At 45.6% G+C, this 16,109-nt stretch overlaps 1 long non-coding RNA gene across 1 annotated transcript in view; it reads left to right on the forward strand.

The window, feature by feature from the left end:
• LOC138538430 (uncharacterized) overlaps nt 1-16,109 on the forward strand; it is a 315,299-nt gene that overhangs the window by 7,538 nt on the left and 291,652 nt on the right. The gene's annotated exons all lie outside the window — the stretch shown is intronic.

Raw genomic sequence — 16,109 nt, forward strand, 5'->3', positions numbered from 1 at the left:
CTAGTTACGCAGTGAAGAGCCAGGATTTGAGCAGTTTCCTGAATAGTAGGTGGTTTCTTGTGTCCATATATCCTTTGGTAAGTCATTCCAGGTTTTCGGTGCCTGGTGAGAGAAAGAGGATCCTCCAAGTATTCTTCTGTTGTAGGGTTTCAGGTCCAGGCGGATGTCATTGCTTGATCTGAGCGTTCTTGTCGGCTGACGTAGGCATAATTTATCTCTCAGGAATTCTGCGCCTTGGTTGTGTATTGCTCTGTGCATGATGCACATTGTTTGAATTTTATTTGTTGTTTTATTGGTAGCCAATGTAGTATTTTTAGTGCGGGTGTGATGTATTCTATTTGGGGTAGTTTGAGAAGGAGACTGGCTGTCACATTTTGTGTGCATTGTAGTTTTTTAGAAGTCATTCTGGCATACCCAGGTATAGGTTATTGACATAATCTACTCTGGACATGATGAGAGCGAAGATGAATACATATTGTTCCTTCAATTTCACATTACATTTCTTTTCTTCCAACATGTGATCTGGCCGGCCATTTGCTTCCTTTGTTGGTTTTGGCCTGGTGTAAAACCATTAACATTTTTGCAAAGTCAATGGTCTGCAGAAGGGATCTTATCTTTGTGGCCAGATGGTTCTAACGTCACCCCTGATGCATAAAGCACCTTCCGGTGTCTGTCAAATGTCATTAGCTCTGGGGGATGAACCACACATTTGATTTTTAAATCCAAGTGTTTTAGAAAGGTCAACCTATTAGGAGCTGAATTTATTTACTCTTTGCTGGCACCAACCCACCATAAATTCCTTCTTGGTCACTGTTGTGACTTCAAAAAGATGTTTTACATAGATAGAATATAGTGGGAATGTCACTTATTTGATTGTTACTTCTGAACAGAAACTGGTGATTTTAAATGTGACCACTTATTTTAGTGATTTTAAATGTGACCTACACATGAGGCTTTTAAATATCTCACATCATGCCATCAATGTTCAAGTTTGCATCCTTACATATATTCACATGACTCTGGCAGTGGGGATTCATTTTCCTATATGTTCATTATTCTACGCTGCAAATGCACACCTTTCCATGGTAACTGTTTCTATTTTTGCAAAGTTACCCTTTATTATTTGCTCTCTGTATCATCAAGGCTGCATGTTAGACATCAGTCCGATGGAAAGTTTTTTCAGGCCTTTGGCCTAGTCATTTAAAAATAGAGCCCATTCAATTTTATTTGTCTGAAAACATGCTTCACAGAGCTCGGGGAGAACTCCCTCCCCTAAACGTTGTACTTTTCTTTCACAATGTTCACTTGTCACAGACCTTTGCAACCACATACTATTATAACCCTCATGCGTGACCACTCCGACAGTAGGGTCCTTATCATTATCGCCTTTTGCAAGCGCACACTATTCTCACCCCTATCCATGACCACTCTGAAAATAGGGTTGATTTCTCAATGTCTGTGCCTCTTGCACTTGGTGTTCTGTATTTCACAAAAGCATGTAGTTCATTAGGATGGGCTCATGGCCACTCTGTTTCTCATTTCACAAAAATATCAATTCCCTTTCACATTAGTCTTTTGGCATCTCTCCACCCTCTCTTTCTCTTGTGCCCTTTCTTTCAATGGCTTTCAACATATTTCGCCTTCATTATTCACTATTTATTTATCTTTCAAGAAGCCTTTAACATTGGCTCCCTTGCTGGATAAATACATTCAAGCTTTGAGTGCAATGCCTGTATCCTTCAACATGCAGCCTTGCGTGTAGCACTCTATCTTCCTACAATCGTGTGTATCACAAACAGGGCTCTCCCTTTCTTTGAACTCACCGGTTGTGATTGCTTTTGCAAGTTCTTCTGTTTTCAGCTTGTTGAGGTCATGGTCTTGCCCACCTGCCCCTCAGACACTCCTGGGAGGCCTTGTGGCCACAGTGAGGAAACAATCAGTTTGCTGGCATAAGGAAGAAAGGGATTAGCCGGCCCCTCAGTTCACTTCTCTGAACAATCCTGGCTTCTCTGAGACATAGCTCATATGCCTGGTTCTCAGCAGCTCTCTCTCAGCTTCTCCTCTATCTCACCACCCAGCTTGCCTTCCTCCTTGGCCCCTGTCTCACTCTCTTTGACTTCCTGTGCTCCACCTTTTATGGTTTGGATAGCAGTCCACGAGTTCCAGGTGTGTGTGATTGTGATTGAGCGCCCGAGCTTGCCTGACTTATTAGTGGGACATGGTCACTGCATGTTACTAGTGGTAATCTTCCTTGTCTCAGTCTTCCTCTTCCTTCTCTCAGTAGTTGGGCTGGTAAGGAAAGGAAGGGAGTGTTGAGAGTTGTAGTATCCCATAAATGTAGAGGGAATATGGGGTAAATAACTGTCAAGAAATGGTGGATACCATGTCTCACCTTCCGGTGTTTCCTCTCTATTCCCCAAAGACCCCCTACCCAGGTGATCCTCCCTCGCTTGTCTACGCTCAGCGTTGGGATCCAATAGCGAAGGACCTTCCCTGGCCACCTGAATAAGGGATCCCCAGGGACTGAGTCATGAAACACCTTCAGGTTTTTACACTACCTTTGAAAAGACATCTTCAATAACTTTATTGGTTGGTGCTGGAATCATTGCCTGGACACGCTGGTCTTCCAACACAGAGTGCCCCTTTATTCCAAAGTCTGTTTTTTCTGTTTTTTCTCTTTCGGGGTAGGGCCATTAGTGTGCTGAAGAGTATATCCTGCCTTCAGCCTGATCCACTCTAAGAGACTAAGGAGGTGTACCTCTCTGACTGTATTCTTTTTCACTTTACTTTTTCGGATCACTGTTGGTTTAGTAGAGGTGAGAGTATGGGTAGGTTTTGTATGAACTACTCAACCCTGTACACCTGCAGATCAGAAACCATTTTGTCAGAGCACCATAAGCGTTCACTGTGTTTCTGAACTAATAATGGGAGCTGCCAAGTACTCTTCAGAGGGAACTGTAAAGGCACATCTGTCATGGTTTTAATTTACAAGCTTAATGACAAAGTCTAAATTGTGGCAACCTCAGTGTCAGACATTCCATGTCTCATAGAACTTTGGAGTACCACAATGACATGTCCAGTCTGATACTTCAAACCCAGATATGTATGTCATCTATATCCAACTCATGGTACAGGTGTGCCCCAGACAGAAACTACAGCATTGCATAGGTATGAAGAACCTCAGCCTGTGATACACGCAGAGCTGAATGAGGCAGAATAATATGTCTCACCACCTCAGAAGCCACAGACATGGCATCAGCCAAAAAAACAACTGGCATATACTTAGCTCGGACATTCACAATCTCACCCAATGTTCATTTGCCCGCACTGAAAGCCCACCGTTTCAAGTAATAGTGTGAACAGTCTATCCTTGTGATTCACTGTACTCCCTAAATCCACTTGCAAATGCCAAAGGTGATCCTCATACTTTCACATGGCTGATCAACCATTTTCGAATGCAAACAAATGTCCTTTGACATTTGATGCCGCCACTTTTTCATCAATATCACACCTCCATGTAACTGATGTTCCATGATGGCAATACACTCATATGCACACATTACATGTATGGTCAGACATGGTCAGAAATAAGGTGACACTGAACATAGTAAACACCATGGGATCTTGTCCCACCAAACCACAGTACAGTACCAACACCACACAGGTAAACATACCTGAATGCCACATAGCTCTGCTACATGTGTGAAACCTAGACATGTCCAAGTTCTCTGCCAACTTTTAGTTCCAGTGCTTCTTTGCTCCATTTTCCCCCATCCCCTCAGCAATCATCAACCTTCCTCTGCCACCCACATTCCATTACTGCACACATTAAATGCATAGACACTTTGCATGCATATTTATGTTTTTTTTTTTTTTTTTAATCACTTTATTTAAAGATTCGAACAATAAACAAAGAAAAAAACAATCTCCAGTACATTGCATCGTGTTCAAATCGCAAAATCTTAAAAGAAACTTAGAATAAACAGAATAATGCTGAACACATGAACCTCGATAATATTTGCAAAAAACAAATACAATTTGAACAAAAATTCCTGACACTCAACAATTAAGACAAACAACAAGAGACCAAAACATATAACAAACACATAACGGAACAGCTCCCCAACTCCAGAAGTATCAAAGCATCCCCAACCCAAGGAAGGGATTACCCCCCCAGGTTTGGATCCCAACCTTCAGCCAAATAGATCATTGAAAGGTCCCCAAAGTCGAGAGTAACGGCTTTCTCTACCTTGTCCAATGAGCAAAACTTTATCAAAGTTCGACAAGACCTGCATATCTGTTAACCACCTATCCACACTCGGTTTCTTCCTTGACTTCCAGACCCGTAGGATTTGTTTCATTGCCAAAACCAACCCTTTATTGATCCATTCCGTACAGTCCCTAGCTCCGTCTCCTCTACCCCTGTTGGATAACAAAATGGTTGAAAGGAAAGAGCGAGGAAGATTCTCTTCTAATACAAGGTCCAGTCTATCCAATACCCCAGTCCAGAAGTCGGAAACTCTCGGACACGTCCATAACATATGCATCAAAGAGCCCACACCACATCCACAGCCCCAACATGAATCAGTGTCCGATAGACCCAATCTGACCATCCTGGACGGAGTCCAATATAGTCTAAAGAGGATTCTTTGCCTGATATAACGCAGCTGCAAGTCCATCTTTGCCTGTACTCCCACATGAAGTAAATACGTCCATTCCCGAACCGAGATGTCCACCCCAAGATCATCCGCCCAGGCCTGGCGAAGCTTATCCCAAGCTCTCACATCACCCTCATCTGCCGGCATCAGTTTCAGATAAGTTGAAACTCCATACGATGCTGATCGGAGAAGTTCACACAATGCAGGTCTCTCATTCATGCCTCCATCTAACATCCCTGTCCTTTCAGTTAAGAGCATCTTTAAGGCCACATAACGATTTTTTTCTCTAGCTCCAATACCAAAAGAAGTTCTTAACTGCTCAAAGAGGATCATGTCACCATTATGCCACACATCACGGACTCTAAGTATGCCCCTACCTATCCAGCTTTTCCAGCATAAGGGCCTATTATCCAATTGTAAACATGCATTTTGCCATAAAGATGCATCATAGTGCAACCCATCATTTTCATCTCCAAAGTCTAGAAAGCGCAGCACCGCTTCCCTAGTCGCACTCATTGTGGGCAGCTTCTGCACTGAGGCGGGCAATTTAGACATTGAATAGAGGTCTCTCAACGCATAAGGCGAAAACTGATGACTCTCAATTATATACCAATTGGGAACATATTCATGAATCTCAGAGAAATATGGAGTCGATTTTTTCAAGAGAAAACCTGTGCAATAATTCATCAAGTTCGGGAATCCAAATCCTCCATCCTTTACTGGACCGTGCAAAATAAATCTAGGAATCTTGGGCCGCTTACCTTCGCCCCAAAGAAAATCCCGAAAAACTCTATCAATAGGAGCAACATCTTTCTTCGTAAACTTCAAGGGAATGGACTGTATGATGTAAAGAACCTTTGGCAAAAGGACCATTTTAACGGCATTAACCTTGGCCCAAATTCCCAACTGCAGCCGGCCCCATCTCAATATGTCTCTTTTAAGTACCTCCAGTATCCTTGACACGTTGAAAGCGGTCATCCTTTTCAAATCCCTAACTAAATGTATACCCAAGTATTTCATAGTTCCCACCTCCCAGTGACAGTTCCAAGAGCCCAAGACATCACGCGGGACACTAACATCCAAAGGGAAAGCCACAGTCTTCCCCCAATTGATCCTATGGCCCGATAAACTTCCCACCTCATCAAACATCTGTTTAAGTAATACACATCCCTCAGCCGGATTAGACAATATCACTGTCATGTCATCAGCGTAGCAGAGAACTTTCATTTCCGCATCACCAAATTTAAGCCCCCGAAGGCCTTGCTCTTGTTTCAAGTATAGGATGAGAGGTTCCAAGGCCAGATTAAACAGATACGGGGACAATGGACAACCCTGCCTAGTTCCCCTAGATAACAAGAAAGAGGAGGACATAACCCCATTGACCCACACCTTTGCACTAATATTAGAATTCATCGCCCTGATGATCTTAATGAACGTGTCCCCAAATCCCATTCTCCTGAGTGTGTGGTAAAGGAAGGACCAATTGACCCTATCAAAAGCCTTTTCTGCGTCCATAAATAACAACAAGGTATCTCTGGTCCTCGTCTTCGGTAGGCCCATCAAATCTATCAACGTCCTAATATGATCATAACCATACCTGCCTCTCATGAAACCAACCTGCGATCCACTGATCAGTTTGCCTATGCACATATTCAACCTATTAGTCAGAATCCTGCTGAAAATTTTTAAATCCACATTCAGGAGCGAAATCGGCCTGTAATTCTCACATCTCTTACCATCTTTCCCCGGCTTCGGGATAACAATTACACAAGCTTCCTTCATAGTGGGACAAAGCAAACCATCCCGCATAAAACCATTATATAGATTGCACAGGAGCGGTACAAGGACCCCTCCCAGTGTCTGATAGAACTCTACCGGTAGGCCATCTATCCCTGGTGATTTACCTTTGTTGAGCTGACCAATAGCTACTGACACTTCCTCTTCCTCAATAGGTCTATCCATCATTTCAGCTTGGTCCACACTCAAATTTGGCATGACAATTTTATCAAAAAAGGAGTCCATGTCTACCTGACTTGGGAACTGATCTTCTTGATATAATGTTTCATAAAACGTCCGAAAACCATTACATATCTCATCTTTCTTACTAATATGAACACTATTATCATCAACTAGTTTTTGGACAAAAGAAGTATCCGATAGTCCCCGTAACCTATTCGCCAACAGTTTCCCACTTTTGTCACCTCGTTCCCAAAACTTCTGCTTCATAAAAAACATACCTTTGGATGGATGATGAGGGGAGGACACTCCTTATTGATGTTACATATGAGGGTAAATTGCTCACAATTGGTTCAGTTTATGGTCCATGCAGTAGTGGTGGCCCTTTTCTCAGAATGCTATCGACACTATTGAGGGAGATGAGGGGGGAACATGTGATTTTAGGAGGTGATTTCAATAGTGTAATTGACGGTAAAATGGACCGTTCGGCACAATGTAGATTTACTGCTGGAAACAATAGTAGATCCTTTAAAGAATTTGTGGATAAGCATGCATATTTATGTTGATACATTCTAAGAAGTGCACTAAGACATAAAAATAGTTTCTACTCATAACTGCACATTCTCTCAGCTCCCTGTCAGTACAAGCAGAGGCAGAGGGCCTATCCGTCTTTCCATGGTTCCATTTTACGAGATGTTTGTGACACATGATATTTGCACACAGATGAGAGGCAGTGGGGCCAGACTTCCTACTCCCCGCCAGCCATCCAATATTGCCATTTACAACTTCTGCATGGAGCGTGTTCCTCCTCGCTCTGTGGGCTTGACCTTTTCAGATTAGGTCTCAGCCGTATCCTCGGCTGTAGGCATAAAATGACCTTTTTTGCATCCTAAGTTTGCTAGCTATGGCCTTAATAGCCTACTGCAACTACTCAAACTACTGCTACTGAAGGTTTAGACCTACCTCCTCATCTTTTCTCAATCAAGCATTCTTCACATGATGGTTGCCCATCTTCCACCCAGTCCTGGTGTGCCTCCAATGATCTATGCTGCAATGCCAGCAAGTCTGTGATCCTTTGCATTAGGACTCATGCTCCCTCTTTCAGCCCCTCACTCTGGGATCCCTCTATGGGTTCTCACCTCTCCTTCATCTGAAGCCAAAATCCTTGGAGTCATCTTCGACTCCTCTCTTTCCTTCCTTTCTCATATCCAAGAAGATCCACTTTCAACTTCACCTCCTCAAAGGAATCCTTCTTCTGTTCCTCACCTTTCCCCAGAAGCTCAACATCTCGCGAGCTCTGGTACTCTCTAGGCTTGATTACTGCAATAGCCTCTTCATTAATCTACCCTATTCCTCTCTATGTCCCCTCCAGCTAATCCAGAATAGGGCTTCGAGACTTATCCTTGGCTTCAAGCCGTGGGGTCAACTCTCGCCAGCCATAAAAACTCTCCATTGGCTCCTGGTTGCTGCAAGGATCAAACTCAAATCCCGCTGCATCATCCATAAGGCTGTCTGGGGTCAGCAGGGACATGCTATCTAAAATTGGCTCTCACTAAACAGACTCCATGCGCCTCATTACGACCCTTGCATCCCGTAATGAAGGGTGCCGGTACGGGACCGGCACCCTTCATTATGTTAGCACCGATTACGAGGTTCCCTTTGCGGGACCCGGAACAGACGTCTGGTAAAACCAGACATCCTTTCCGGTTCCCGCGAGGGGAAGAGGGAGCTAATAACGGGCCATTCGTAATGTGCCCGTTATTACCTCCCTCCCCATTCCCATTGAGCCCTAAGGGGCTCAAATGGGAATGGGGAATGGTTCCTTCAAGGAGGAATTACTGGGTCCTCCAATGTTGGGATGACCTGGTAATTCCCCATTGAAGGAACCCGGTATTGGAGCCTTGTTTGGAGGCAGCCACAGTGCTAATAGCACCATGGCGACCTCCAACCTCATAATGAGTCCCCATAGCTTTACGTTCCTCCGGGACCAACTCTCTGCGTGTCAATCGCTTTACTAAACAGCAAACTGGTGGCCGATCTCTTTCTTTCTTTCTTTCTTTCTTTCTTTCTTCAGCTGGGTCCCTCCTATGGAACAGCCTGCCCCTCTTCCTTCCCCCTCCCTCCTTTGCTAAAACATCACATTCACTGAGATTGGCGATCAGGGCCCTTATGTGTCCATCTTGGCCCTGGCCTCCCACCTCCAATCGCCTTCATTGTCTGCCCACTCCCTGCACTTGTCTCAGCACCTACAGGCATGTGCTATCACAGGCCGGCACTTATTTATTGGCAGTTGACCACTCTTACCAAGTGATCTCTGCCAGTCACTGAACAGTTGCTTTCAACAAACTCCCTAGCACTTTCCTCTGTGTTACTCCTAGCACTTACCCCATCCCTCTCTCTCTCTACACTTGCATGTTCTGAATGCTCACAAGGCCTAGTAGGACCGCCTCTCTCTTTCACTGTTATATTTCCCTCTCATTCCCATGTTCCTGCCTTGTTGCCCTGTGGGCGCTTTGAAACACAATTTACTTGATGTATAAGCGCCTTAGAAAGCACAATAAAATAAATAAAATAAATACATGATTTAACTTAACTTCCTCCTTAACTGTGAATCCAACTCTGAAGAATTATCCAATACCCCCCTTAACTATGAATTCAACCTCTCCTCTTGATGGTATATTTCTCCCTCTTGTCTCTCCAACATCCTTCCGTCTCCAATGTTCAATCTAACATCTTCCTCACTCTCTAGCCCTCTACTAACTCATGCTGAAAGTTCCTACTCCAAAAACCCACACCCTCTTAATATCCATAACCCCCTCCTGCTCTCCTCGGTTATGACCTCTCTGAGCTCCCGTATCTCTCCAATCTCTGTTTTCTACAATACTCCACAATCTCAAAAACACCACCAAACTCGCTTCTCTTACTCTTCCAACCCACATTGGCTGACTAGGATCTCTATTTTCAATTGAAGTCTACCTGAATTGGGCTCTGAGCGAGTGGTTGCACCAGAGTCTGGTAACATCAGGTCACTTTGGGCTTTGGGCTGTGGGTGCCAGACCAAGCCTTCATTTCGCCTGCTGCTATCCCAGCTCTAGGTCTGCTGCTGCAGAGTTTAGGTGTCCTGTTCCTCAGAATGTGAATGATATGCTTTGAAAACCTTTGGTTATCTGTTTAAGCCTTGCAAATTAGACATATATTTACTAGACACTCAGAGACCGTAAAGAAAAGGGTTTCGCTGCACTGTTTAGAAAACCATTTCTACAGGGTTCTCAGCCCAACAATACTCACAACAAGCAATCAGATAAATGCAATGTCTTCAAAAAAATTATGTAATCTTAGGTTAACATCTTAAGCAAAAAAGCTCATGTCAAAATAAATGAGGAAAACAACTTCCGTCAGAAAACTTAAAACAAGAAAAACCGGAAGGACTCAAAGAAAAATTAGTTGGTTAAACATGGATTACAACCGATCATAGTGTGATTACAAATCAATGACACCAAAGGTGTGCCGAGCCAACGTACAAAACACCACCACTTGTGCCGCACAGATGTGCAATACACAACCAAGGCGCAGAGTTCCTGAGAGACAAATTATGCCAAAACAAAGAGGTGATGGCTGGAAGGTTTAGAATTAATCTTAACCACTGGCAATGCTCTGGGCAACCCTCCAGACCACCGTTCTTCGCCTGCCAAGCCATTACAGAAGGGAAAGACCATATGCAAATCAGGCTTGGCCCCACCCCAAAAGGGGCAGTCCAGCCCGAACCGCTAGGCCACATCCCTTCTGCACGAGACCACAAGCATCCCCAAACATGTTTCGCCCTTGTTGGGGCTCATCAGTGAGGAGTAGCTTGGGTCTCTAGGCCCAGCAGGCACGGGACCCACGTCTGGGCATACCCGTCCCACTCGGGGTGACATAGCAAAAACAAAGAGGTGATGGCTGGAAGGTTTAGAATTAATCTTAACCACTGGCAATGCTCTGGGCAACCCTCCAGACCACCGTTCTTCGCCTGCCAAGCCATTACAGAAGGGAAAGACCATATGCAAATCAGGCTTGGCCCCACCCCAAAAGGGGCAGTCCAGCCCGAACCGCTAGGCCACATCCCTTCTGCACGAGACCACAAGCATCCCCAAACATGTTTCGCCCTTGTTGGGGCTCATCAGTGAGGAGTAGCTTGGGTCTCTAGGCCCAGCAGGCACGGGACCCACGTCTGGGCATACCCGTCCCACTCGGGGTGACATAGCAAAAACAAAGAGGTGATGGCTGGAAGGTTTAGAATTAATCTTAACCACTGGCAATGCTCTGGGCAACCCTCCAGACCACCGTTCTTCGCCTGCCAAGCCATTACAGAAGGGAAAGACCATATGCAAATCAGGCTTGGCCCCACCCCAAAAGGGGCAGTCCAGCCCGAACCGCTAGGCCACATCCCTTCTGCACGAGACCACAAGCATCCCCAAACATGTTTCGCCCTTGTTGGGGCTCATCAGTGAGGAGTAGCTTGGGTCTCTAGGCCCAGCAGGCACGGGACCCACGTCTGGGCATACCCGTCCCACTCGGGGTGACATAGCAAAAACAAAGAGGTGATGGCTGGAAGGTTTAGAATTAATCTTAACCACTGGCAATGCTCTGGGCAACCCTCCAGACCACCGTTCTTCGCCTGCCAAGCCATTACAGAAGGGAAAGACCATATGCAAATCAGGCTTGGCCCCACCCCAAAAGGGGCAGTCCAGCCCGAACCGCTAGGCCACATCCCTTCTGCACGAGACCACAAGCATCCCCAAACATGTTTCGCCCTTGTTGGGGCTCATCAGTGAGGAGTAGCTTGGGTCTCTAGGCCCAGCAGGCACGGGACCCACGTCTGGGAATACCCGTCCCACTCGGGGTGACATAGCAAAAACAAAGAGGTGATGGCTGGAAGGTTTAGAATTAATCTTAACCACTGGCAATGCTCTGGGCAACCCTCCAGACCACCGTTCTTCGCCTGCCAAGCCATTACAGAAGGGAAAGACCATATGCAAATCAGGCTTGGCCCCACCCCAAAAGGGGCAGTCCAGCCCAAACCGCTAGGCCACATCCCTTCTGCACGAGACCACAAGCATCCCCAAACATGTTTCGCCCTTGTTGGGGCTCATCAGTGAGGAGTAGCTTGGGTCTCTAGGCCCAGCAGGCACGGGACCCACGTCTGGGCATACCCGTCCCACTCGGGGTGACATAGCAAAAACAAAGAGGTGATGGCTGGAAGGTTTAGAATTAATCTTAACCACTGGCAATGCTCTGGGCAACCCTCCAGACCACCGTTCTTCGCCTGCCAAGCCATTACAGAAGGGAAAGACCATATGCAAATCAGGCTTGGCCCCACCCCAAAAGGGGCAGTCCAGCCCGAACCGCTAGGCCACATCCCTTGTGGGACGGGTATGCCCAGACGTGGGTCCCGTGCCTGCTGGGCCTAGAGACCCAAGCTACTCCTCACTGATGAGCCCCAACAAGGGCGAAACATGTTTGGGGATGCTTGTGGTCTCGTGCAGAAGGGATGTGGCCTAGCAGTTCGGGCTGGACTGCCCCTTTGGGGTGGGGCCAAGCCTGATTTGCATATGGTCTTTCCCTTCTGTAATGGCTTGGCAGGCGAAGAACGGTGGTCTGGAGGGTTGCCCAGAGCATTGCCAGTGGTTAAGATTAATTCTAAACCTTCCAGCCATCACCTCTTTGTTTTTGCTATGTCACCCCGAGTGGGACGGGTATGCCCAGACGTGGGTCCCGTGCCTGCTGGGCCTAGAGACCCAAGCTACTCCTCACTGATGAGCCCCAACAAGGGCGAAACATGTTTGGGGATGCTTGTGGTCTCGTGCAGAAGGGATGTGGCCTAGCAGTTCGGGCTGGACTGCCCCTTTTGGGGTGGGGCCAAGCCTGATTTGCATATGGTCTTTCCCTTCTGTAATGGCTTGGCAGGCGAAGAACGGTGGTCTGGAGGGTTGCCCAGAGCATTGCCAGTGGTTAAGATTAATTCTAAACCTTCCAGCCATCACCTCTTTGTTTTTGCTATGTCACCCCGAGTGGGACGGGTATGCCCAGACGTGGGTCCCGTGCCTGCTGGGCCTAGAGACCCAAGCTACTCCTCACTGATGAGCCCCAACAAGGGCGAAACATGTTTGGGGATGCTTGTGGTCTCGTGCAGAAGGGATGTGGCCTAGCAGTTCGGGCTGGACTGCCCCTTTTGGGGTGGGGCCAAGCCTGATTTGCATATGGTCTTTCCCTTCTGTAATGGCTTGGCAGGCGAAGAACGGTGGTCTGGAGGGTTGCCCAGAGCATTGCCAGTGGTTAAGATTAATTCTAAACCTTCCAGCCATCACCTCTTTGTTTTTACTATGTCACCCCGAGTGGGACGGGTATGCCCAGACGTGGGTCCCGTGCCTGCTGGGCCTAGAGACCCAAGCTACTCCTCACTGATGAGCCCCAACAAGGGCGAAACATGTTTGGGGATGCTTGTGGTCTCGTGCAGAAGGGATGTGGCCTAGCAGTTCGGGCTGGACTGCCCCTTTTGGGGTGGGGCCAAGCCTGATTTGCATATGGTCTTTCCCTTCTGTAATGGCTTGGCAGGCGAAGAACGGTGGTCTGGAGGGTTGCCCAGAGCATTGCCAGTGGTTAAGATTAATTCTAAACCTTCCAGCCATCACCTCTTTGTTTTTGCTAGACAAATTATGCCTACATCAACCAACAAGAATGCTCAGATCAAGCTACGAAATATGCCTTGAACCAAATCCTACATTAAAAGAAAACTCTGAGGATCTTCTTTCTCTCAACAGGCACTGAAAACATGAAACGACTTACCAAAGAACATAGTCAACACAAGAAACCACCTACTATTGGGGAAACTGCTGAAATCCTGGCTTTTCACTGCGTAACTAGAAGACTGCCCACAGGGACACACACCTAGCTAAAACAATGATGAATGAAGATACCAATCCCAGTTCCCACCAAGCAATGAACTATAACCTGAATCTAAGGAAGACACTCCACGACATACCAAACTACAAATTGAGAGATAGTCATTATAGGAGGGCACTAAAGACTGAATACATAGGCAGACCAAGACGGATGGACTAGGATGATTCATGTATAGCACCCTGGCCCTGAACCACACCGAAGCTACAAACGACCACAATAGATAGCAAGGGAATAGGGGGCATCCAATTCTCAGCTCCTATACTAGAGGGGGAGAATAAACATAGCCAATCCCATTATACAAAGTTCATGAGAATACAGCTGGGAGCACGCTGCGCCATCATCCACAACAGTTAGATGGTCAAGAAAGGAAAGCAGCAAATAACCCACCCATAGGAATACACATTTAAATTGAACAAGATGTGCTAGAACCAGGATACACACCCTACCAACCCAACTTTTAAATCTTGGCATACCTAACCCCCCCGATAATTCACACAAACATCTCTTGCCCAGCAAACCGCGTGCACCTTACCACACCGCATCAATAACAAACAAACAACACATAAACAGCACCAACAGCACATGAGGTCTCGCCCCATTCCGATACTCAGACCAAAGCTCAGCGCACGGTGTATACCAAACTGAAGCCGCCAACCGCACACCACTTCTCTCACTCTCCTACTCCCTCTTCACCCGACTAACCCAACCTGCCCGCCTTCTGTTTTACACATCTGCCAGAGCGCCTGGGGACCTACTCCGTTGGTGACGGTGCGTGATATTAATACATTTAACATGTATAAAGGAAGCAAAAAATATCAAAGAACTCCAATTTCTCACACTTGCGTATCAGCCAATGCACCTTATCATTTGATATGTGCATTAAACCAGTCCGCAGGACTCAATGGATGTAATCAAATCAATGCTTAATTATTCCAAAAGAAGTATTCAGGAAAACAGAAGGTGTTTTTTGGGGGGGTGGCAGTAGTTTCGAAAACGTGCCTACTTGAGTTTTAGCTGCAGGATGGCCAAGCATATTATAGTGGCCCAGCCTTGTTCAGTGCACGAAAAACATGTTGTTCCACTGTAGAGAACAGAAGTCGAGGTGCACAATCTTTTAAAAAATGAACAAATATGAATGCGTTGTGAACTAATATGACACACAATTAAAAACCACAACACACGGTAGACATTTTATAGAACATTCTGTGGCTCAATTGACAAGATGTTAAATATTTTCTTCAATCATACCTATACGTAAAGCCAATCCTGAATGCAGGTATCCATGCTGCACTGGATGGGCCCTCGCAATGGAGGAGTCTATAACAAGGGACACAAGTCCCCAACATGATATATAATAGCAAATATATGTATCTTAGTCCAAACGGCCAGTTAAAAAAAACAACCTGAAGGATAAAACTCTGTGATTAGCAATCTGCACGGTTCTTTAAAAAAAAAACGCCTGACTCCAAACTGTAACAGAGACATTGAAGGCTACAAGACCAATATCTCAAAAATAATATCGATTTTGTGCACCACGCACAATGTAACACTGTCTTACCTTGCTGATAGCAATTTCACACTTTGATTTGTCCAAACCAGTAGGAACAGGTACTACACGTGTTACTGAACGTGCCGGAAAGTAGCCACATTTATGCGCATACAAGATCACTTAACCGTGTGAGCAGACGTGGCCATGGCATCATCATCTCGAAATGCCGGTGGCTATCTTGGAATGGAATTATAAACCATTGTACAGCCAAGGGTGTTCTGGATGGAAGTCAATGATTTAGAAGTCACCATCTATAGACATGCGCAAACAATCCGCTTACATCAAAAATGCCTAGTTGTTCTGATCATTTAAACCCTTGAGATGGGTTTTCAGGTGAAAAATCCATATTTTCTCAAGCCTCAAGAGGCGATTAACAGTGATGTAATTACTTGGATATATTTTAATCGAGTCAACTACCATCCATCGATGCAACAATCTGAGTTATGCAAGCAATATAATGCTGTACCAAAGATGAAGAACCCAGGCAAAAGCGAATCCTTGATCTATGTTTGTCAATCCTTCCTAGTAGTCATACCTATGTATGCTTTGTGCCAAGGTTATTTAATCATATATGACATTCAACGTATTGCAATTGGTGTGTGATTTCAATGTCCAATGCACATCATTATGGAAAACCTCAGTGCCTGAGATGCAGAATTCACGGTTCTATGTTAAAATGTTGAATCCAAAGAGGCTGAAATCATCAAATAGATTTTTTTGAAATTCAAAAATGCGTATTGCTTTAATTAAATGGTGTGGAGACCCCTGCAGGCCTCCCACCACATTCCCCCTACCTTAATGTATTCCTTTACCCAAACCCCATCTATTTTTAGCGAAAGAAAGTGCAAAAAAGTCGACCAATCCGAAAAAAGAAAATTGCTGTTTTCAGCCTTGTTTTAGGATTCGTTTTTTCGGGGATTGCAGAATTCAGAGGCATTGCATGTTCCGCAAGGAACATGTCCTACCACTTTGTTAAACAGTATGTTTCAAAAGTCAGAGTGTTC

The sequence above is a fragment of the Ambystoma mexicanum genome, chromosome 1q (genome assembly GCF_040938575.1).
Source record: "Ambystoma mexicanum isolate Mex_15411 chromosome 1q, UKY_AmexF1_1, whole genome shotgun sequence".
In the NCBI taxonomy this organism is placed as follows: Eukaryota; Metazoa; Chordata; class Amphibia; order Caudata; family Ambystomatidae; genus Ambystoma; species Ambystoma mexicanum.